The sequence below is a fragment of the Heterocephalus glaber genome, unplaced genomic scaffold, assembly GCF_053883595.1.
Source record: "Heterocephalus glaber isolate CG9 unplaced genomic scaffold, H.glaber_assembly_v1.0 deba00001556, whole genome shotgun sequence".
Classification (NCBI taxonomy): domain Eukaryota; kingdom Metazoa; phylum Chordata; class Mammalia; order Rodentia; family Bathyergidae; genus Heterocephalus; species Heterocephalus glaber.
The window spans coordinates 1,392,474-1,418,008 of record NW_028258347.1 but is presented as its reverse complement, the minus strand read 5'-3'; positions in this window follow the sequence as shown (position 1 = coordinate 1,418,008).

Genomic DNA, 25,535 nt, shown 5'->3' with positions numbered 1-25,535 from the left:
ATTGCTATGTATGCTCAAAACTAAATAAAGTAAAATATTGTCACAAACTCTCTAGGTCTTTCTGTAATACAGATGTTAGAGATGTTCATTTTGTTTGACCTAGCTTAGTGTTTTACTTAAAATGTTTGTTGTCCGGTATCCTGTAAGGTATTGCATTTTACTTGGGCGAGTCAGGGTGCAAACACATTTGAAATTGAGTTAGAACTGCAATATTCTTGTTTAACTTCAGAAGTCACTGAATTTTCAAGGTCTTGACACAAACCATTCTCAACATGCAAGTATTTTTTGGAGTGCCTGCAGGTTTGGGAAGCAGTGAGTTTGTGGACTTTTCATTTTTACGTCTGAATCTGAACAAGGGTGGCTTCGTTCAAATGTTAGCAGCGGGTCCAGAACTAAATCACAAGCCTGGAACCAAGCAAGAGCTTAGTACCCTGCCAAGAAACCTGGCTGCTCACGTGCTCAGAATCTTTGCAGCTCTGCTCCCACAGATGGATGGGCTGTTGTTTATGCAGCTTCTCCACCAGATCTTCCTGCTGCTCCCATTGCAGCTCTGAGGTGTTTCTTGATACGGCGTAAAGTGCGAGCATCCCAAAGCATGACTCGTATTATAACACCCACTGGTCAAAACCCTGCAGTTGTTCCCCAGTTTGTTTAGTAAGAGTCAACCCCATAAACAGTTTGGAAGTCACAGTTTATCTCTCTGACCCCATCCACAGGACTTCATTTTAGGCTGTCCTTGCGCCGTCACCTCTGCCTAGAACACCCTTCCTTCACTATCATAGTCACTAACTGCTTCTTCACCACCAAGTTTTTGCTCACTTACTTGTCCATTCAGTACTACAGCCTGCCGCACACCCTCCTAGTCAACACAATCTCTTTACCTTAGCCTATTTATTTTCCCTGCACTTGCCACTGTCTGACAGCTGTGTTTTTACTCCAAGTCAAATAATATACTGCACTAGTTTATTATATTTATTATTGATCACCTACTCCCCCCTCCTAGAATATAATCATTAGGACAGCAGGAATTTTAGTACCATATCCTAACCACCTAAAACAACCAATGCACACAGAAGGCATTCCAACAAATATTTGTGTAATAAAGTCCTGAAAGAGAAATTGCTGTTATTATTTAAGTTGGGCCAGAGAAAGGGAAAAACCATTCTCAAAAGAGGGAAAAGCAGATGCAGAAAACCTAAACTCTTTGCTAAGTCACCCAGGTTCCGGTGGGATTCAGCGCCTCCCTCGCTCTCTGGCCTCGCCTCCATGCCAGTCCACAACCTCTTCAGCCCAGCAATCTCCTTACGCCTCACTGAGTGCATGGCTTCCTATCTGTGGGACTGCCCAGTCTCTCTGCTTGGCTTATCTTTCCTACTACCTCTCCCATAACCTCCTCAGTTAGCTTCTTTGTCTTTACCATGTGTTCACGCCCTCTTTCTCCTCCTGGCATCTGTCTGCCCCAGGCCCTCTTACTACTGCCCACACTCTTTTCACAGCTAGCACTTACTACAGTATGTCATAACCATTTATTTCCTTGTCTATATTCTCAACTGGACTGTGAATTCTTTAACAGCAAGAAATGTGATTTTCTTTCTGGTTTCCCCATCAGAGTGTCTCACACATGATAGGGGCCCAGGAAACATACTGAACAAATATATGGACAGCTGCAAAATAAGGAGAAAATCACTTATCGGAGTATAGAGAAAGGGAGGCAGGGATTTGTAGCAAAAAATAAAGGCAAAGAAATAGGCTATGGAAAGATTGGGCTGTAATGTATATGCTATGTTGAAGAATTTCTTTTATAATCATTAGATAGGCAGTGAAAGTCATTTAGCCAGAGAACTGATATGATCAGCTTTGATTTTCAAGAAGATACCCTGCCTTCAATCCTTCATATCCAAAACACCTGCTAATAGAAATACTCAAAGCACACGGATGCACAGTGGTTTAGGCATGGAGACACAAATAGCAGAATTTTTACTTCCTGTTTGCAGACTTTATTTTTGTAGCCATTTTGCTCAGTAGATTATAATAGCATGATAATGAGGCCAAGGTCACAGTTTAAATCCCTGAGTGAGTCAGTCAGTGCAGTACCCACTGCTGACTATTAATCTTTGCCAGTTGTCAAATGACAACATATTATTTCTTCACCAGGAATTGAGTGATACAATATGACTGGTTCATCCAAAGTTAATCAGCATTATTGGAGAAGCAACTCAAAGTGCATGACTATTATAGTGTCATGACTACCACAATGTCATTTAAAATTAAAATAATAGTATTTTATTAGTGATGACCAAGAAGCACAGCATGAGAGAAAGAATACATTGTTTGTCCCTGAGAAAGAAACTAGAGATTAGTGCAGTTTAATGATTGGGATTCAAGGCCAAGAGGTAATGAAAAAATTAGTGGATATTAATATAAATAAGTTTTATTAATTTTGTGTATTTAGCAAGATTGGACGCTATTTCTTAATTATCACATCATAAAAACTGTGAAGCTATCATAGTAAGTGGGCCTGGGAAAATAATACTCCAATTATCTTTCATTTATAGCATTATAAAATTATTTCTGTTTCTATTCTCTCAATAAACACATCTGGAAAGTGAAATATGTACATGTAGACATAACTGTTGTGAATATTTTCTTAGTTAAATGTTTATCTTAATTACACTAGTTTAACAAAAGTGAATTTTCTGAGGTCAGAAATACATTTAAACCCCCTAATGAACAAGTGGATCTAGACATTAAATACTGATTAAACAGCAACAGATGCTGCTATCATAAATATGTCAACTAGGCATCATGTGCTTCCCGGTGAAAGATAAAACACTGCTGCCGTGGTTGTCTTGCCAAAAGCAAAGCTGAGTTTGAACATCATCTAGACTCATCTTTCAGTTTATGGGAAATTCAGAGGACACAGTAACATACTCCCCTACACCATGGACTGCAATCTCTGGAACATGCCCGAGGACATTCTATAGGACAAAACCCGTGGATACAAACACACTGCAAGGGAAAAAAGGAGAAATGAAGGGCAGAGGAACCTATAGTTTAAATAAGACCTGAAAGGTATCAGCCAACTGCAAGTAATTCATGAATTTCATTCGGACCCTGAATTTTTTTAAAAAACTGGAAAAAACTTTTATAAGAGAAGTGGTGATTTACACTGTATTTTATGATAATAGTGAATTGTTACTTTTTAGGATAATATATGTATTATGCTTCAAAGAGATTAAGTAATTTGACCGAAAGGAGTAATCACAGCTAATGTTCAAATCTATTTCTCTGGGCTCTCTATCAAGTTTTCATTACACTACACACATTTGTTGAATGTAGTTATAGGTATATACTGTTTCCCTGAAGAAAATTGAAGCATGCTTTTATTGTAGTTCTTGGCATCTAGTAGATACCACAAAGTAGTTACATTTAACACAACATACTCCCTAGTTACTATCATACTTAAAATGTGAAAACATTAGTATAACGGAAACTACTATTAAGTGAGTTATATGTCACTTTGTCTGACACTACCTTGGTTTTCCAAGGACAGACCTTTTTTAACCCATTGATCAGTTTAATTATTAATTGCAACTCCTTTCACTCCTTGAAATATCTCAGTTTGGACCTCATATTATATGGTCACACTGAATTTAGTAGAATATGAGTTAGTCTCAGATGCATAATATGTAATGGATCTAGAAAGTCTCTAAAATTCAGTGCCTTCCTAAACCAAAGGTCAATGTCCTAACCATCCCTCAGTTACAACACCACACGCTAGACATTTGAAATGAAGTTAATGAATTCCCACTAAAAATAATACTTTTGATTATATTCTCCCCTGGGTCAAGATTTTGACATCAGCTATAATCCAGAAACAACTGTAGTAGGAATACCAGCCATACCAAGCCCATTTTCTAATGAAGATTCAGGGCCAAAACAAAATCAAAGACCCAGGGATTTTTAAAAAGCCATCAACATAGGCCTGAAATACAGTACATACAAGAAAATAAGGCCATGACAAGCTTCCCAACTGGAAAAAAGATAGTAGCCATTTATTTTAAAATATGTAGGAGGTGATTATAGACATTCTAGGCAAAATCTAGGAAATTTAAAATATGCTGCAACCCAAGATTTCCCACAAATGTGTGGCTCTCAGAGACCAAAGGGTGTGGGATGGCTTGAAAATGGTTTGTTGTCCCTGAAACTCACATTGAAATCTCATCCCCATTAGGAGATACTGAGAGGAGGCCAAGCAGGACCTGTCAGAGGCGATGCAGCTTGGGCCTCATGGATGGCTCATCGTGTCTCTGTGAACGGATGCGACAATCAGCCACTGTGCAGTACTGAGAGTGGCTCTGCTGGCTGGGCCAGGTCTCACTGCCCGGGTCTCTCAACCCTGCTGCTCTACACTACCATGGCACTCTGCCAGCAAGACGCTATGCCAGATGGGGCCCCCACTCTGCCTTGAGCTGAAATCGCAAGCCAAAATATGCATTTTTTTCTTTATCATTCACCCAGTGTGTGGTATTGCTATTAGCAACAGAAAACAGGTTGGGGCAGGGTGGGTTTATGTTCTGCTATGTGACTGGCTGCTGCTCCTGATGTCCTACTCGCCTAGACTATTGCTTTCACCTTATCTCGATGGAGCCTGATCCAACTGCTCTTGTCCATGTCCTGTACTCTGCCAGACACCATGAAATTCAAGAAACCACATCCTAGATCTGATGAAAGGAGATGCAAGGCTCACTATCAGCTGTGTACTGATGGTACTGCATCCCTAATTACTTCACTATCTTTCTGATTAGAGTCATATAACACTAGGCTGAAAGGAAGAGAGAAAAGAGCACTCATTCCCCATGAAGGGAAGGTGAAGAAAGGATTAGCAGAAGAACTTAAGAACACCCCAAGTTTATTGGTCGTTGTCTTACTAGTCAAGGGAAATTTGTTCATCTCCATACCAGAGAGAGAAAAATGAGCTTATCATGCTTATTAGCTGCATGTTTAGGTGCCTAGCCTATCTCAAGAAAACATTACCATATCAGTAATTTTGGAAAAGGCATTCAATTTTAGAGTCTTTGGCTTTCCTCTTGCAAAATGAAAATCGACTAAAAGGTGATCAGTAAGATTCTTCCTACCTCTCAAATGCAGTGATACTATGAAATACAACCATTATCTAATAGTTACTTTTGAAATATACTATTCATTTAGCAAGTATGTATTGGGAACTATTGAGAACATACTGTACCTGTATAGAAAATAATGCCTACCCTCAGAAAGTTCACAGTATAGTACAGGGGATACACAAACGCTTGTCATCCACTGTGGGATGTGCTACAAGAGAGGGATCTATTAAAGTTGGTGTAAGTACCAAGACAATATACCTAACTCCCATGAGGAACACAAAAACATTTCAACTGGGTCTCGATAATCAGAAAGAAAAGGTTGTTCAGGCAGAGGAACAAAGATGGGTACACAGAATCGCACATTATTTTGTGCCACTTGGCGTGTAGGTTTCAAGAGGCTGAGAAAGTGCAATTGCCTGGAGATGAGGCTGGAAACTGAGTGGGCCAGTGCATGTAAATCCTAGAAGTTATGCTAAGCAGTTTGGACCTCCTCCTGCAACAGGGCTTCCCCAACTCATCACTGCACTAAAATTGCCCTTGTAGATCTCATTTACATGCAGATTCTAATTCAATTAGTTTGAGGTAGAGCCAGATATTCTGGTTTTCTAATGAACCCCAAATGATGCCTGCATCACTGGTTATGGACCACACTTTGAGTGGGAAGTTTGTTGTACAAGGAAGTGATGTGGTGAAATTGTTTTTAGGAGAGATCACTCCATGAATGAGTAGGAAGTGAAATGAAAAAACAATAAGAGTACTAATAGAGAAAAAAATTAGGAAGCTATTAAAATAATAAAGGCCAAACAAGAACTGAACAGTAGCAGCAGAAATGGAAAGGAGGGGATAGCTTCAAGCTATATTTAAGAGGTAGAATGGCCAGGCCTTGGTGACCAGTCAGCTGTGACAGGCAAGGGAGGAAGAGGAGTCCATACAAGAATCCAGTAGTTGGGGTGGGGATTTAGCTCAGTGGCACCTTGCCTGCCTCAAAAGTGTAAGGTCCTGGGCCCGGGATTTAGCTCAGTGGTTTCACTGCCTGCTGCGCAAGCATAAGGACCCGAGTTCGATCCCCGGTACCAAAAAAACCAAAAAACAAAAAGTATAAGGTCCTTAGTTCAATCCCCAGTACCAAAAAAATATAGAATCCAATAGTCTCACTTAGATTGAATTAAATGAATAAAATCTCATTAAAGAACACCAACCCAAGGATAAAAAAAGCCTATGAAAGTAAATTTGTTAAACTATTGCTTTTCTTTTCTTTTTTCCAATTGTTCTGTGTAACCCTGTAATATTCTAAGGTTGATCTCTTGCTAGGTCGTCCAATGTGGGCATAACCACACTGGCCACATGTGACTAAAATTAAGTTTATATTAAGTTTATTATTACATTAACGAAGAATAAATAACATGTTAAATTCCACAGTTACACAAGTTCTAGTCCAAGTGCTCGATAGCTCTCTGTGGCTAACGGCTACCATTTTGCCCATCACCAATATAGAACGTCTCCCATCTGTAGTGCAAGGAGTCAACGTTAGGAATCGCATTTACTTTGTTTACTTCTTTTTAAATGTATGCTTCTCTTCTCATAAGACACTTTAAGATTTGTTAAATATGCAAACAGTCAATGGACTAAGAAGTGGGGATATCTGTAAACCACACCAACGGGGAGATCTTGGCAGGCTGGACAATGTGCCCTCCCTTCCTCTGAGGAACAACACACAGGTTCGTAAACCCCAGAAGACTGTACATCCCCGAGGACATGAGCTCATTTGTAATTAAGTCTGTGAGAATGATGACAGATACACACCTCGAGAGTAAGCAGAGGACCAGTGGGGGCCACTTTGGAGGCTTCCTGCAGCCCTCACCACAGTTCGGTCAAGAAGGGAGAGCTGAGTGTAGGCGCGTGAAGATGGAGCCCCTTCCGGGGCTCTTCCCGGGGAATGGAGAGGAAGCAAGCTCTACCCCTTAGGGTGCTGCAGTGAGGCTCAAGCAAGACTCAGCACAAACTGACAGTAAGGCAGTTCATTGCTCTGTAAGAGTTCAGAGTTGGTTGCTCCAGGAGCCTCTACGTGTTCTGTCAGGGACTCAGTTTCATCCTGGATTTGTGCTTCGCTTCCGCGGTGTTGATTTTCCCATGGGATAACATAGCTGACAGAACAATTAGGCCCTTTCTGCCTCTGAGCTTGCTGCGGCGCAAACCCACTCAGCTGCAGATCCCAACTGCGCGGTGGCAGCTTCTCTCCTCCATCCTGTGCCCGGGAGAGCTGCTCCCGTGACAGGGCCCCCTCCGCCTGAGCCCATCCTGCGGTGAGGGTGGGAGTGACTCACGGCGCCGGCCCACCTGACCACAGGCGAGCTGAGAGAGCGCTCCACTTGCCCTGTCAGCAGCGGAAGAACATTATTATCTAGTTCTCATTAGTGTCGATTAACTTTTGGAAACGTTTCAAGTGACTTTTCTCATGATAAGATACACTGTGAAATGTAGAAGTGAGCAAGTGATGTTAGTTTCAGATTCACGGTGAAAATCAGAGGAAGATAGTTTCAGGGAGGAAATGGCATGAAAATGGTAAGCTTTACACTTTTAGTGTAATTACAAAAAGTTAAGGAAATAGATGAAAAATAACTGATGTAATCAGATGATTGGACATATACTCAGATTTTACCCTGAAACTATAGATGAGAATCTTCGATGAATTGAAACAGTACCCAAAGTGAAATGAAAGGATTTTAGCCAAACTACTGTTAAACTAAATATACAAAGGAATTAATCACTAATATATAAGCTCCTAATGGTTTAATTGATAACCGTGATAAAGTACACCCTTATACATGTTAGTTTTTGGAAGGCTTTTATCCATCTCCAGTATAAGAATTACAAACGTTTTTTCAGATAAGTAAAAAGGCCACAGTGGGTCTTTTTAGAGATTAATAATGATACCCTCACTTTGTTTTACTCTTACTTTAAGATTAATGATAAAATTATGGTTCCAACTGTCACCTCAAGGAAACTAGTACCTAAAACTGTATCACCAGTTTTAGTCCTTCATTCCTAGGTGTGGAGTGGCATTAAACTTCAGAGTTTCACTACCATCTCAAACTCAGTATCTCTAAAGCAGAGTTTATCAGCAACAACAACCACCACAAAAATACCAGGTGTTTTTCCCTCCAACTTCCACCTTTCTGTCGTTGGTATCATCATTCCCACAAACCTCCTATGGCAGGAATGTCCATGATTATTCCATGATTATTCCTTATTTTATTTTAACATTTAATCAGCTGCTACATACTGCCAATTATCAGGTATCAGTGCTATTATTTTGTGGCGGTATCTCAACTATATCCCCTAAGTTATCCTCATTGAAACCACCCTAACCTAAATTATTACCACATGACATTCAAATAATTGCACTATCACAAGCATAATATAGGAGCAGAATCGCTGGGCCATGGGTCAGGATGCCATTGATGAGTTACATCATTTTAGTTGTCACGATCTTCAGGCCCCAAATGCATCTGTCAAGTGAATGGGATCTGGCAAGATTGTCAGTATGTTCACTTCAATTCTAAAATTTCACACCACAATTATTTTTCCTTGCCCTGTCTCTTTCATTCTTCCCCTGCAAATCCTTCTGGCACTGCTGCTGAAGTAATCTTTTTAAAACCCTACTGTTATTATGACGAGACAGTGGCAAAGTAAACCCTGGAAAATATCAGCTCTGAGGTCACAATGCAGCACTTTTACCTGCAGCCTAGTCAACCATGGAACTAAACATACTCACTGTCTATGAAACAAGGGAAATGACAGTACTTTTTAATGTCTGGAACATAATAACTGCTCAACAAGTGTTTGTTATTATTCTTACAATATTCTCAAATCACATCCCATTAATTGACTCTCTCTACAAAAGGTCCAACATTCATAGCTCAAGTATTTTCCTGCATTGGCCTCCTATCGGCTTCTTTTACATTTGCGCTGTTACATTGGGTACACCTTCACCCCCCAAATATCGATTTATTCTGTATCTTCCAGGGGCTCCTGACTTACTGGCATCTCTTCAATATCACTTGTGTCAGGAACACAACAGCCTCTTCTCTGTGTATTTGAGCTGACCCATCTAAATCTGCAGGCTTTCAGAGACGTAAGACAAAACACCAACTTCAACCGATCTAACAATGAGGGAAGTGTTGCTGCTGCATGAGCCAGGCTTCAGATTGACCTGACCAGAGCTCCGCCTCTGTTGCTGATGTTGGGGTTTTTTTGTTTTTGTTTGTTTTTGTTTTTGAGGCAGGGTCTCACTGTGTAGTCCAGGCTGGCCTCGAACTCGTGGCAGTCCTCCTGCCTCAGCATCTTGAGTGCTGGGAGTATAGGCGTGCACCACCATGCCTGGCTCTTGCTGATGCTTGTTTGTTTTTTGAGCTTTGTTTAGTTTCTGCAACACAGATTTATTTCCCAAAGCACTGGAGGTTGCGTCTGTTTCTTTGCAGCTGCCCCGGGCCTTTCATTGCCCTCAGGTGCCCTACATCTAGCAAAGTGACTCTCGGGGTTCCAGGCACCATGGTGCTAGAAGAAGAAAGAAAGTCTTCCTAGCATCTAAACAAGAGTCCTTAAAGTCTCCCTGATTGGGTCACATTCTCCTCTTTGCATTCCCTACCTCTCGTCCCAGGGCACAACCGAGCAGGGAAACGGAAGGTGCCAGTGGTCCCACTGCACTAACCACAGCTCCCCCAGAATCTTAGGGGTGGGATCAGTTTCTCCAAAAGTATCTGAGCAGATGGTAGAGGATGCATGCTACCCAAGTCACAGTCTGGACCCCCTTAGCCATAGGAAAGCAGTGATGAATGGTGGCTATGGGAACAACGATGTCCATGCCATCGTTATCTTTAAGACCCAACTCAAAATAATCCCTCTGACAAGGCCAGTTTCTACCGGCACCACCTCGACTTGCCTCACAACTGACCTCGTCCTGGAAGTTCCCACTCAGCACTAAGCTGCATGCAGGCAGCGGGCAGTGAAGGGTAAAATCTCCACACGGAGAATTCAGCGCCGTATATTTAGAAAGTGGAACTAGAAGGCTGAAAGGCGTGTACTGGTGGGGAACAGATCACGGCTCTCGGCACTGCCCTCGAGAGAGGGAGCAGGTTAGGAAATGGGCCCCTGGGTTCACTTCAGCAGCTTCACCCTCTGCAACAGCTGTGCATCCCCGTTTCTGCTTTCTTTCAGGAAGAGTCTGGAGCCAGCGTGGCTGTCCAACAGCTACGTCTGATGGCTGCATTTATGCCCCTGCCAGTGGCTCTCTCAGCTTTGACAACTCAGTTTAAATTTATTTCCTTTATATCAAAGTGCTTTCCCTCAAGGAGCCCCTGGGAAAACATACTCTATTCCTTTTTTCCTTAACTGCTCCTTTGACCTTTTTCCTGCCAGCAAGGCCGATTATTAACAGTTTCCATCCTTTGCAAATGGAAGTAACAACAGACCCAATACTTGGTTTGAAAATATTTTGCTATTTCCATTCATTAATATTTTGTTAATGGAAACCACACATTATATATTTTACTGAAATGCTATGACTTGAAATTTGGCTATCTGTATGTCTCTAATAATAAGAGCTTCACAATGCAACTGTTGTTTGTAGATTTGCAGCTGGCTGGTATTTTAATATTTAATTCACATTTTAAAATTTAATATGGTTGACCTAAAATATGAGATATTCTCAAATCATTGCACTGCAAAAGAAAGTAAAACCAGCTACCTATGAGACAGCCTTTTATTCATAAATAGAAATCATTAGCACTCACCCACCAATTTTTTAATTGTACTCTTAACAACGCTAAATGAAAAAAAAGACTCTTTAGGGAGCTAAATTCACCAGAGCCACATAGCAAAGACATGAGAATTAGCACAGTGAGGGGAAAAAACTCATTCCCAGAAGCAGATTTAACAAATAATAAGTATGCAAATAATGATTGTAGTTTCTTTTTCTCAAATCTTAAAAAATGAATTTCTAGGTCATAGTTCTAATAGTTGTTCTGTCTTTCCCACTGTATTATGATCTCTAACTTTCCTGGAATGGTTTACTGTCTTTTAGATTCACCTATTTCTCTAGCATGGTGCCTTCTACCCCACGGAACACTTACTTAATGTAATTTAAAACCAATAATCCCTGAAATAAACCAACAATTATTGGGGAATGTTTTGACTTGAAAATTTCAACATTTTCCAGAAAGTCATCTAAGTATAGAAATATGATTTTTCTTTGGTTCTACTGCTAAGGGATTTTTTCTTTTTCTTTTAGCTTTTATTAACGTAAGTGTTGAAAAATTTTAAATATATCTGATTAGGTGAATTGACAAAACATCATTTCACACTTCCAAATTCTGGCTCATTTCTAAATGAATGTGATCATCTAAATTTTTTCTTAGAAAAATGAAAAATGATGAAGCATTTTTCTAACTCAAACTGTAAGAAGTCGTAATTTTCTACTCCAGGGTTGCTGACACATTTCCCTTCATTCTCTGTGTTCTGTAAGAGGATCACTCTGTTGCCCCTGGGCATGTGTTCTGGTGATAATGGGATTGCAGTCTGATGATGATGACGATGAAGATGAAGATGAACAGTCACCTCCTTCCAGAATCCTCATGTGGTTAGCAGGTCGCTTAACTTCAGCAAGGAAATTCTGGATGACTCAGGTCAGTGATCACAATTCCAGCAATCTATCCTGGCTAGAAACCTGAACTGAGCGAAAAGAGTCTAGTAAATCTGAGGAATTTAAACCAGGCTCCTAGGCCTTGCTCCAAGAATGAGTCCGTATGTCGAGAAACCCATTTCCTGTAGACAGAAAATGAGCTGCCCTATCATTGAAGGCGGAGAAATAAAAATTCAAGTTGCTATATGACTATACTTAACTCATCAACAACTTCTATCTTTAATACTTGTGGGTGTTTTGCCATTTTCTTTAATTTCTTGTATTTTGTAAATAGCAAAGTTTTCAAAATATTACCTATTTTTCCTGTCCTAAGGAGAACCAAGGAAGAAAATGTTGCTCAATCTGGACCAGAGTTTAGCACCCAGCATAATTCAAAGTGAGACAGCACAAGTTTTTCTGAGGGAAAGATAAAAAAGGAGATGAAAGAATTGGGTTAGTATAGTTGGCTTCTCTTCCTTGAGATTTTCCATACAGAATTTTCACTGAATGAATCTCAACTTTTATGGGAATAGGGCATGGCACTGTGGCTCAACATAGAACAGTCCTTAGAGCTTATGGGACCATTAAATGTGTGGATTCATGTGGTTCCCTCAGGAGAAGGTGATAGAAATAGTGAGGAAATTTTCGGGAAAATGAGGTAGAGCTATGGGACTGTCTTTGCTGCTGCCATTGTCCCAGTGTCATTGCAGGTTCTTCACGGTACCCAGGGTTAACTCCTACATCACATGGCCCTGTGCTGGACTGGTACAAAGAGGATGCCATGGTGGTTTCATGTATTTAGTAACAATGGGGAGTAGAAGATTTAACAGAGTGGAATAGTACTGGAAAATAGAGAAGAAAAATACAAAAATTGAGTTAGAAGCAAGTTTAGAGAAGTTAAAAATAAAAGAGAAAAGGCATTCAGATCTAGGGGAATTTGAAGTTTCTCTGTGTTATTATCATTAGTTTTCTTTTCCATCTTGGTTCACTATACATTGGATGTTTTTGAATCATGGTGATTTCTTATGTTTTTATTATTAATATTGTTTTTATTGGAAAATCCTAGTTATACACATTTACAGAGTGCAATGTGATATTTTGATATATGTATATGATACAAGGTGATCAAATTAAGCTAATTAGAATATCTCACTTTGCTTATTTATGATTGTTTATGATGAGACATTTGAGATTCACTTATAGTAATTTTGAAACACACGTAATTGTTGACCACAGTCACCTTGCTATGCAATAGACTTTAGAATTTTTTTCTCCTGTCCACCTGGAACTTTGTACCCTTGAGCAAAAGAATGAAGCCAAGGGCACCACACTTCCTGATTTTAAAACATACCATGAAGCAATTGCAATAAAACAGCATGGAATTCACATGAAAACAGTCACTTACCAATAGCACCAGATGGATAGCCCAGAAGGAAGCCTACAAATTTGCCATTGATTGGATTTCAACTAAGACTCTACGAGCTCACAGTGGGGAAAGTTCAGTCTCTTCAATTCGTAGTGTTGAGACAACTGGGTATGCACATGCAGAAGAATGAAATTAGACTCTCGCCTCACACTATATGCAAAATGGACTGAAGACTCAAACATAAGACCAGAAACTCTAAAACCACTAAAAGAAAACATGGGGGAAGATCACCAACACTGCTATGGGCAATGATAGATCTGACCCTGAAAACACTGGGAATGAAAGTGAAAATGAACTAACAGATTCCCAATAAGCTAAAAAGCTTTACCACGTCCAAAGAAACCATCAACCCTGAAAAATGGGAGAAAATATTTTGCAGATTATTCATCTGATAAAGGGTTAATGTCTAAAATATATAAGAAACCCCAACAACTCAACAGCAAGAAAACATATAAAGATGGGCAAATGACTTGAATAGACATTTCTCCAAAGAAGACATACAAATGGCATCACTATTTATAAGGAAAATGCAAATTCAAACCACAATGAAATATCACTTTACAACTGCTATAATGTCTCTTAGAAAAAAGATGAAAGGTAAATTTCTTCAATAATATGGAGACATCTGAACCCTTTCTTGCATGTTGTTGGAGAAAATATAATGAATACAGGTCATAGAAAAAAAAAAGGTGGTTCCTCAAAAAATTAAAAATAGAACTATCATAGGATTTAGCAGTCCCACTACTGTACCCAAAGGAAATTAAATCAGTGTGTTGAAGAAATATCTGCACTCCTATGTTCATTGCAGTTTTGTTTTTAGCAACAGGGTCTCACCATGTAGTTCAGGCTGGTCTTGAATTTGCAGCGATCCTGCCTCAGCCTCCCAAGTGCTGAGATTACAGGCATTCACCACCATGCCCGACCATTGCAATACTATTCACAAGCTGCCAGTCCATAGATAAACAGGTAAGAAAATGTTCCATATACACAGAGGAATGCTACTCACCCTTGAAAATATGAACAGCCTTGTCATTTGTAACAACATGGATGAACCTGGAAGATAGTATGTGATATGAAACAAGTCAGCTACAGAAAGACAAATACTGCATGACTTCTGTTATGTGTGGAATCTGAAGATCGGGACTGCATACACAAGGAGGGTAGATTGGTGGTTGCCATTCTCTGGGGCTACATTGGAGGAAAGATACAAAATTAGGAGTAGGAGTAGTCAGGAGTAACTTCCAGGAGCCTGTTGCACAACATGGTGATGGTAGTTTAAAAAATATATTATATACTTGCAAATCACTGACAGTATATTTTAAATGTTTTCATCAAAAAAATGATAAGTATGTGAGGTGCACATATTAATTACTTCAATATGGCCATTCCACAATGTGTACATATTTTAAAACATTGTGCTGTACAAGATAAATATATGCAGTTATTTTCCAATTAAAGTACATTAATTAATTTGAAATGACATCACATTGGATTAGGAGGAGCCCTAAATCTGACAACTAATGTCCTTGTAAGAGGATGGAACATTCAGAGCCACAGAAGGGACTGTCCACACAGGCAGAGTGGAGAGATGGCAGCTAGCTACCGCCAAGGAGCATCAAGGATTATTGGGAGCCACCCAGACTAGGAAGAAGCAAGGAAGCCTAGAGCCTCAGAGCCTGGCCACACTGACACCTTGACTTTGGACTTCCGGACTCCAGAATTCTGAGAAAACACACTTCCAGTGTTTTAGGCCACCCAGTTTGAGGCACTTTGTTACAGCAGCACTAGGAAGTAAATACACCTGTCTGTGGGCGGAAGTGGACCGTTTTCCTGAAAAACTGAACAGTCCCAGAAAAAAAAAATTCTTTTCATACAGGAATTTCACACACATAGTGAAGAAACTGGCTGTCAGCTGAACCCACGATGAGGACTGGTTCTCTCCAAATACTGCCAAGAGCAGCATCTGTAGTGCTTCAGTCTTGACTGGGTCACCAAGAACCAGCAGACATTTGAACTTGAAAGCCTTCAAGTTCCTGAGATAGGCTATTCACTGGCCCAAAACCCATTCTTCCATTTCCTCTTTGGATAACAGAACCTCAGGACTTTCCTGGGCCTGTGGCTCTTCAGCAAGGACCATGTTTTCCGGTGGTGCCACAACGTCCAATTTATGTCCTTGAAAGGAAGCTGCCTGGTGTTCACTTGGTCTTCTTCAGGCTGGAGCATGGGTTTCTTGGGAACGAGCCAGCTTTGACAGAGAGGAAAAGGAAGTGGTGGGGAAGAGACTCGGAGCTCTGAGAGTTCCAGGCCATCTTCTCACCCCAGGCCTGCTGGATCACTGAAAAAGACATTTCCTGTGTCTTGGGCCATCATATACAATAGCTTAGCTTCTCTTCTACTAGTGCAGTACTGCTTGGCTTTTAAAATTTACTTTGTTAGAAATAAACGTTTATTTTAAGAGAAATTTCGACTAAAAAAAAAAACTAAAGATGTGCCTGGTCTCTGCTATCTTCAAGGATCTTTGAGGAAAACTGTGCCTCTTCAGTTCCCTGAGTCCTCAATCTGACCATAGCAAGATTCATCTTTCAACAGATTAGTTCCCTAGGCATTTTTAGAATTTTTATTAGTCCATGTTGGCAGTGCATTACGATCACACTCATCGTGTGGTACTGTAAATCACGCATCTTAATTCTTTTTATCTCCTTCCCCTCCTCTCCCTCCTTCTCTTGACCCTTTCTCTTTTGCAAAAGCTCTATCTTCTTGTTTCCTATGATCTCTCTTTTATTTTGCCTTAACTTATTTATACTCTGGGTTTCCCATAGAAAAGAAACTGTGCAGTAGTTAAGCTACTGTGTCTGGTTTATTATGCTTGCATTTTCTGTCATAACTGACTAAGGGGAGATATGGGTAAATATTTGTTAAATGAATGAAAACTATTATTTCATTCACAAAAACTGACTTGATGGTATGAAGAACTTTAAGAAAATACACTTTATTTTTTAGGGCTGTTTTAGGTTCATAGCAATATTGAGCAGAAAGCACGAACCTGGCATTCCCACACTATCTGCATCCCGGACCAGTGTGGTGCACTTGCTACCCAAAGCCCTTACTTCACAGTAGGTTGCCCTCTGGCTGTTGCATATTCTAGGGGTTTGCACAAATGAACAGGGACAAGTTTCCACGGAATCAGATACAGTCATTTCACTGCCCAGAAAATCTCCTGTGCTACACTTATTCATCCTCCCTATGCATTAGCTCTGTCCATAACTTTTTAGTATTGCACATTTTGTGAACATGAATTTCACCTAATTTCTTTTATCATGAAAGTATCTTATTTCTCCATCAATTTTGAAAGATAGTTTTGCAGGGTACATCAGTCTGGGTTGGAGGCTGTTTTCCTTTAGGGTTGAAATACATCACTCCAAGCTCTTCTTGCCTTGAGGGTTTGCATTAAGAAGTCTGCTGTGATTCTGATGGGCTTTCCTTTGTATGTGATTTGTTTCTTTTCTCTCACTGCTTGTAGAATTTTGTTCTTCTGTTGGATTTCTGGAATCCTGACTATTATATGCCTATGTGTAGATTTTTTTTGATCAAGGCTAGCTGGAGTCCTATATGCCTCACTTATCTGTATGTCAAGTTCTTTTCCCCTGCTTGGGAAGTTTTCTGCCATCACGTCTGTGAATAGTTTTTTTATGTCATCTGCACTCTCTCCTCTTTCTTCATTGACTCCAATCAGTCTTATGTTATTCTTCTGTGCATCATCTAGCAGCTGCTGGATTGATTTCTCATGTTCCCTTACAATTTTAAAGCAATTTTTCTTTTCCTCCTCACTAATTGCAATCTTATCTTCTATATCTGAAATTCTATCCTCACATTGGTTCATTCTGCTGCACAGACTTTCGATGGAGTTTTTAATCTCCTGGAAATCTGTTTGCATCTGTTTTATGGATTCCATTTGTTTCCTATGTTGGGATTCCATTATGTTCCTCAGATCCTCTATTTTTTTATCTGTGTCCTCTCTAGACTTATTAATCATGTCTTGCACTATAAGCACAATCTTTGCTGTTATCTGAGTAATTATTTCTGATTTCATTTTTCCCAGATCCTCTTTTGTTGCCAGTTGAGAGAGTCCAGGTGGTTGAGTATCAGAGTGTTCCATCTCATTTCCCTTTGGGGTTGCTGTAGGTGATCTGGAAGTCTGTTTTTGAGGCTTGTTTATGTGTCTTCTCATTTAGAAGGGAGGGTGATTCTGGCACCCGCGCGGCTCGCCTTCTCTGCCCTAGGAACGTGGAATGGCAGTGGGGGAGCTTCCTTCCGGGTGCTGGGACTGGCTCAGCTTCTCTGCCCTCTGACCAGTAATTTCAGTGGAAGACCTCCAAAATGATATAGAGGGAAGAGATGTAACTCCCAAACCTACTAGATATCCAAAACATGACTTCGAGTTCTCTAAATTCAAAGAATGAATTCTAGGAACAATGGAGGTTAAGAGTAGGAAAAATTTATTGAGAGAAAGAAAGCTTCTGTCTAAGAGAGACAGAAGGGGGACTGGAAAGTGGGTTGCCCCATTTCACCTAATTTTTAAAAATTTGTTTCTAAAATATTCTCTTAGACAATTTCAGTGTCCAGCAAATAAGACAATGTTAAAATGTGGTGATTCTGGGTTATATTCTTGGAAAGAAAATGATATTTTACTATATTTTAAAAACTAAATGTACCCTAGCATGATGGTGCACACCTGTTATCCCAGCACTCAGGAGAAGAGGCAGGAATATAGTGAGTTCAAGGCCAGCCTGGACTGCGTAGCAAGACACTGATTCAAAAAGTAATTAATTGACCTGGGGATTTAGCTCAGTGGTTCTGCCGCCTGCCTCACAAGCTCAAGGACCTGACCTCAATCCCTGGTACAAAAAAACCCCAACTAATTAATTAAAATTAAATATTTTAAATTTTTATTTAAGCATTACTTGGAAAAAAGATAAAGGCATATTTAGAGTTCTCAATCTTGTATATTAGAAGAAAATTAATGTAATGGTGACATGTGTTTACCAAATAAGCTATCTATTTTTAGTTGAGTTACATAATATGTGAGAGGTAAGGGCTAAGGTCATTATGAAAAATAAAATTTTTAATTAGTTGAATTTTTAATTCAAATGACTTCAAGGTGATGCTTTGAAGTCAATGAAAGAAATGGTGAGCTGTCCCCAACCCCGATAGCCTTTTATCTGTGTAAGTGGTGCTAGAATCTCACCAGGCGCGAAGCCAGGCATAACAAACCCATTTCCCGGCCTTGCTGCTGCACCTCAGTCCTGCCAACCAAGGAAATACTGGTGCACACCTGGCACCCTGTCCTGAGAGCTCCCTCACCCTGCTGCGTGGACCAGGGATGGGCTTGGGCCCCGAGGATGAGGGCACCTCACGCCTGCCACGGGGAGCTTCAGGACAGCCAGTCTCTCGGGTCTTCCGGACGAGAGCCTGCTGTGCCTGCCCTGGGCTGCACGCTGCTGTCCTTCCCCAGGGCAGAAGGGGTTACTCTGTCCAAGCCACTGTGCAGGGGCCTTCGCGCCAGCTGAGCCCAGCCCTGTCTGAAGCAAAGAGGCCCTCCCATTCCCCTCCCCTGCCCCTCCGCCCTCCCCTAGATGTAGAAAAGCCTGCGGGAGTGGGAATGAGTGGGATGGACTCAAAGGGCATTCCCGCCTGCGTCATGGATGAATTCCGGGCTGACCACTTCATCACAAAGCAGTGGACAGAATTTCCAATTCTTTCTATTCAGTTCCTTCTCTCACTCTTGTTTCCCCTTGGTTTTTGCTAGTGTTTTCTTAACATGTTCAAAATAAAAATGCAAATGCCATGCTTTCACCGATAATTCATCATATAAAATATTCCAATTCACGTTGCTAACATTATCTCAGGATATTCACAGTTCCACTTCCACATAGTCCAAATTCAGTTTAAAATACTTTCGCTTTCTGCTGAAACTATTTTAATGGTGCTATTTAGGTATTTATGTTTTAAAATTTGCCAAGAACTTAAATGATAATGGTACTAAACCCATTTATTTAATCATTCAGAAGTAAGGTGTGGTGGCTCACTCCTGCAATCCCAGCACTCTGGGAGGCTGAGGCAGGAGGATCACACGTTTCTGGGCAGGCTGGGCAAATTAATGACTTAGCAAGAATCTGTCTCAAAATTAAAAGGCTGAGTAATGCAAAGACCCTGGGTTCAATCCCTGGTACCAAGAAGAAGAAGGGAAGGGGAACGGAAGAAGTAGCCCAACAAATATTGATAAAGTTTCCACTACATCCAGGTTACTATATCAGGCTCACTGTGAGCTACAAAAATAAAAGCTTTGCCTTCAAAGAATTACTAGCATCAGGGTAGGTATCAATAAATTCACGCTAGTAATAACAGTGATTATCCTAAAATAGAAGTTTTTACATCTTTTCTTCCTCTTATTTTTAAAATTCCTTCCCTAATACCTCAATAAAGTATAAAATTTTAAGTTTATATTTCCAGATTATAAAATAGACTCTATAAAATCATTTCAAGCTGGCCACAAGTTTGGCAAATGCATTGATCCTGTATCGCATCCCGCAAGCAACACACCCAGGTATGTAAACCCTCAGGAAAACCTCCCACAGGAGGCCGGCACCAGCCAACAACGCCTGGAGACCTTTTGCTCTTCTCCTGAGAGCACACGGGGTTGACAGTGACTATTGTCTGCTGCTGTTGAGCAAGGTACAGCAAGTTTTCTGTGCCCCTTCCAAAAAAAGAATAAGCACTGTATCTGCACCGAGGTAGAAGAACACAGAAAACCTACAAATTCCCTTGTCTTCTGTTTACGAGTCCTGCTTGCTGTCTATCTACCTTAGCTATGTCTGATATATCTAGATATAAATATGTCTACATAATTGGGGGGAATTCATCTATTAAGATACAAAAACAAAATGAAACAAAGCTGTCTGGTTGGCAGCATCTCCCATCAATGCCTGCCCTGGTGAAGGTCACTGGAGACAGAGAGGACCCCACCCACCACCTCCTGCCACGACTGTCCCCACGGGGCTTGGCTGTGGGCAGCCAGAAGCGACTGTACTTACTTCTGCAATATGGATCCAGAATGTTGTATAGGTTAAGTCATTGCTGGCAAAAGAATCCACTTGCAAGTGAATTCAGAAGTGGGAGATATCCTTACTGGGAGAGGGCTCCCACACAAACAAGCCTACCCACATCTCGAAATTACAGACTTAATCTTCTGCTTCCTTTCCAAGGTGCATCAGCAGTCAGTAAGGTGGGAAGAGTAAGAAAACTAGTGCCAATGTAAGAGGAACATCAGGTCTTGGTGTCTGGAGCAAAACTGGGTTCAAACCCTGGCATTGCCACTTGCTGATGGCCTCTGGCCTTGAGCTCCATCCCTTGGTTTTCACATCTATAAAATGGGCAGAGTAGTGGGATTCATTGCAAGGGGCTCTTCTGAGGAATACACCGACTAACATGCAGACTAGAGACGTAGGTGCAGAGTGAGGGTTATAAAAGTATCTCCTGCTGTTTCCAGTGTTTCGCATGGATGGGGTGTGGGATGATCCCATCCAACCCTGCAGAGGCTTTGCAGCCCTTCCCTTCCCTGGATGCTCCTGGTATCCAGTGCCTTGAGCTGTTGCAGTAGAAACAAGGAGGCAGGGAGCCACCTCCAGGGCCCCTTTGAGAACAAGGGGTCCCTTCAGCCCCTTCCTGTTGCCGGCCTCACTGCAGTTGCTATGTGAGCCACAGCAAGCAGGGGCCAGTCGGGAGCAGCCCTGACAACATCACCCAGGTGTGCACCAGCCCTGCCTGGGGATCAGTGCCGAATGAGGAGGGGGTGGCTCAGGACAGTGAGCCGGAGCTTCAGGGTGAGGCTTGCAGGGCCACGGGCCAGGGCTGTCATTCGCCAGCCATCAAGTCCTGGACAAATGATACAACTTCTGTCGCATACAGCATGAGAGTAATGGCCACATTGTCTCACAGGGTTGTTTACATGAGCACTGAATGGGTTAGTGGGTGCAAAGCCCTCAGAATGGGGCTGGTTTAATACGAGGACTCCAGGCCATCGTGCTTAGGTTTTCATCCCAGCTCTGCTGTTTCCAGCTGAGAGGCCCTGAACGGTCAGCCTCGCCCTCAGGGCCTGGCCTCCTCCTCCGTAAAATGGCTGTGGCAAAAGCAGCACCCAGCTCAGAGTGTCTTCTGAGGATGAAATCAGCTGCATCTGGGCAGGCCTCGGAGCAGCGCCTCTTCTCTGCCACGCCCTTCCCATGCTTTCTCGTCTCCTCCTGGGTCTCTCACTGCACGTGCGTTTCACCCACTCACTCTGACCCAGTTCTCTTCTACTTTCTTTTCTGTTTTGTGTTTCCCATCCCCTTTTGAAGTGAGGTCTAACACATTTTTTCCTGTCCCATTTACAATTTGTTAAATCAAAAATAAATGAACAGGGCCAGAGATTTAGCTCAGTGGCACTGCGCCTGCCTTGAAAGGGCAAGGTCCTGAGTTCGATCCCCGATACCAAAAAATAAAAAAAATAAATAAGTGAACAAACACAATGCATACTTATATACTCAAGAAATGCTCTATATCAGTGACGGTGAACCTTTTAGAGACAGAGTGCCCAACCTGCAACCCAAACCCACTTATTTGTCACAAAGCACCAACACTAATTACACCTGCATATCTGATGTCCGGCTGCTGGGGTGACTTGGCCCTCGTGCCAGGAGGGGGCTCTGTGTCCCTGCTGGTGCAAGAGCCCCGCCCCACTGCTCTACGTGATCATTACACCTCCTACAGCACCAGAGGGAGCAAAGTTGGGGAGATCTGGTAACTTTTCAAGGTTGCACAGCTAGTGGGCAGTGCTGCTGTGATGTAAACTCTGGGTCCAGAGTCTCAGTTACCTTAACTATCAGACTATGCTGCCCTTGCTGGAAAACGAGCTGCGGATGTTCGGCAATTCACCTTGCTCCTGAGGGTGGATGCTGGCCAGTCATGTATCGTGTGTGTGTGTGTGTGTGTGTGTGTGTGTGTGTGTGTTTATATTTATGGGCCATGTCAAAACAGGGATCATTTTCATCCTGTTCCACTCCGCCTAAGCCATCCTTTATTTTGCTCACAATATCTCATCCCCAAGTGGAAACCCTGACTCGAATCTGCGATGGGTCCAAGAGTCAGTGGAGCTCCCTGCCTCTCCAGAGGCAAGGAGCGGGAAGCTAAGGGTGCTTAGCAGCCCGAGGTGCCAAAATTCACCTCACACTGCTGCCATCCTGGGCCTTGAGGCTGGTTCTTGGCTCTGGTGGAAGAAATGCATACATCACTATTTGGCTTTTTAAATTAGTTGTCAGCTATTTGGAGCAGCACCACTTTAAATAATTAAAGGAACTTGAAGGAATGAATAACAGAAGTACGGATTTTTTTCTTTGCTGATGAATCCAGAATGCATCTATCATATTAGCTTGCTGAAGAAAAAAGGGAAAACTTTCAGATGATTTTCAGGACCAGATAGTATGAAATCAGATACAAAACTGGAGAGCATACTGAGAGAAAAGTGTGATTATTATTTTGCCTAGCCATCTACTTCCCACCAAACACACTCGATATGCACAAATGCCCATCCCACAGGAAGCTAAAGATTTAGTTCTGAGTCTGCAGCCATCAGCTCTTTCACCACCACTTTATTCTTTCCCTAAAATATTATGTATTCCATCAGCTTTGAGGGAAGCATCTGTGGATGGCCCTGGCTTTTCACCTTGTGTGTCACATTCGCAGACAATTCTTCGAAATATCTGCTTGCTTAGGCAGGGAGGGCGGGTGCCCCAGGACTCCAGCAGGTCGCTCCCCTGGGACAGCAGCATCTGCAGGTGAACAGCAGCTACACGCCCATGGGGAATCCAGAGGCTCTCGCTCACCTTGAACGGCGGAGGCACCTGTGTGTGTTTAGGATGGAAAATGAGGAAGGTTGGGAGCGGGGCAGGAGCTCCCAATTTGCCAAGGAGAAGGCTTGAGGTGGCAGCCATCCTGACCCCTTCTTCCAACAATGCCACACCGTGGCGTGTGCCCGTCACCAACCTGGCCGTGTTTCCCTGGGAAACAGCAGAGGAGGCTGACACAGTGTGCCAGTTTCTTTCCTTTAATGTGCTTGTTCCCGTCTCAGAGAAAAAAAAAAAAGAGGTTTATCTGTTGTCCCTGTACCCCAGACACCATGGACTGAGCCACCTCATCGCCTACAGGACAAGTCACCCTTTCTCCCCTGTCTGCCCCTGTGAGTCTGCACCCCATCGCCGTGCGTGGGGGCAGCACACGAACAGGACAGCCCCAAGGAGTGTGCCCAGGTCAACCTGCCCCGGCCGATGGCTGTCCTTGAGTAACGGTCAACCCGGGTGTTCCACACCCAAGGCAGCACAGCGCCGAACACCAGCAATCCCACCACTTGGGGAGGGGCTGAGGTGGGAGGGTTGTGGGTGGAGGGCCAGCCTGGGTTACATAGCAAGCATTTGTCTCAAAAAAGGAAAAGAATTCCATTCTACAATCGAAGTCACTGCATTTTAATAAACTTTCAAATCTTCTCCACATGCTAAAATCAAATTTTCCACTGCCTGGGTCAAAATCCAACTTCCTACTGACGACTGTGGCCAATTAGTAGCTTTGTCTTAAAAAACAAGAAAATAGGGCCAGAGATTTAGCTCAGTGGCACCATGCCTGCCTGGCAAGTGCGAGGTGCTGAGTTTGATCCCTGGTGCCAAAAAAAAACCCCAAAACAAAAACAAAAACCACAAGAAAATAAATGAAACACCCAACCCCAACAACAACAAACCTATTTTACCCTAGGTCTTCTGGGGAAGAAAAGAAAAATATTTGGAGTTCTATCAAATTCCAAATAAGATGTGTCAAAAATAACTTGGAAGGGGCCAGGGATGTAGCTCAGTGGTACTGCGCCTGCCTCGCAAGTACAAGGTCCTGAGTTCCATCCCTAGTACCATAAATAAATGAATAACTAACTTGGAAGCTGGGCCTGGTGGCCCACACCTGGAAACCCAGCACTCTGGGAGGGTGAGGCAGGAAGGAGGGTTGCAAAGGGGAGCTCAGCCTAGAGCAACTTTGGGACTTAGTGAGATCCTGTCTCAAAGTTTAAAAAGGAAATAAATAAGCAGGGTTAGGGGTGTAGCTCAGTGCCAAGGCCCTGGATTCCATCAGCAGTACCGAGGGAAAAAAAAAAAATACTTGGATCACATACTGTCAAAAATGTATCAGTCATTGCCAAACCTAAATTATAACATGCACCTTTGCCTGCAGGGAAGAATGAAGTATTGTTGCAGAAAACTGGAGAATACAGAATTTAGCCATGTATTTTTTAAACTCCTAATATCAGGAAAAATCTGACTTTGAGGAAAATGTATATAAAAGTATTTCACTTCTGCTTCCGATATACACTGTGTTTCTGTGTAGTTATTTTTAAAAATGTATTTTTGGCCCTTAGTCCATACATAGGACAAGATGTGGCATGACTGAAAAGGTTCTAGAAATAGCACACACCCCAAAATAATTCTCTTTCTACCTTCAGATGAGAGCTCGGCAGCGTCACGCCCAGGATCGTCCTAGAATCCCGTGACGCATGCTTCTCCATCGCCTGCAGTGTGCAAGCTTTTTGCTTTCATCGTTTTTTTTCTTCTCTAGTTTCCCTCCTTCCTGAGGCTTCTTATCTCAGCCGGACAGTCAGTCTTAGGTCTCAGCATGACTCTGTTCTGCAGAGGACATTTCAGGACAGAAATTACCCAGAGTGGCAGAAACACAGTCTGGATATTTAAACCGGTTTGATGCTTCTCAATTCATTAAACCCAGTTTTAACAGACTGTTACTCAAAATCCACTGCCGGCCAGGTCAGCGGGTCCTCCCATCAGCCTTGGCCAATGGGTTTGCCCTTGGTCCCCGATGAGGAAACTTTTCCTTCTGTAGCCTTCATTTCCTGCCTGAACCATCGTAGAGTTTCATCTGAATCTCTATGAAGTTTCTCACCCGGGACCCTGTTGGTTTGTTGAGAGGAAGTGATTAAACTGACGCTCCCTTTTCCCAAGGTGTTTCTGGGTAACTTCGCTGCACCAGCTCACTTCCCCCCGGGCCTGCCGCAGCCTTACAAGCACCCATTCCTGCCCTCGCCTGCGTGTTTCTCTGGATTCTGCCTGGCGTCCTCTCTCCGTCCGCTTATCTCTCCTCCTCAGTACAACTGAAGCCCATCTATATTTCAATTAGTCTCGCTTCCACAGAGACAGAAGTGCTGTGCCCTTAGATCTACACCTTC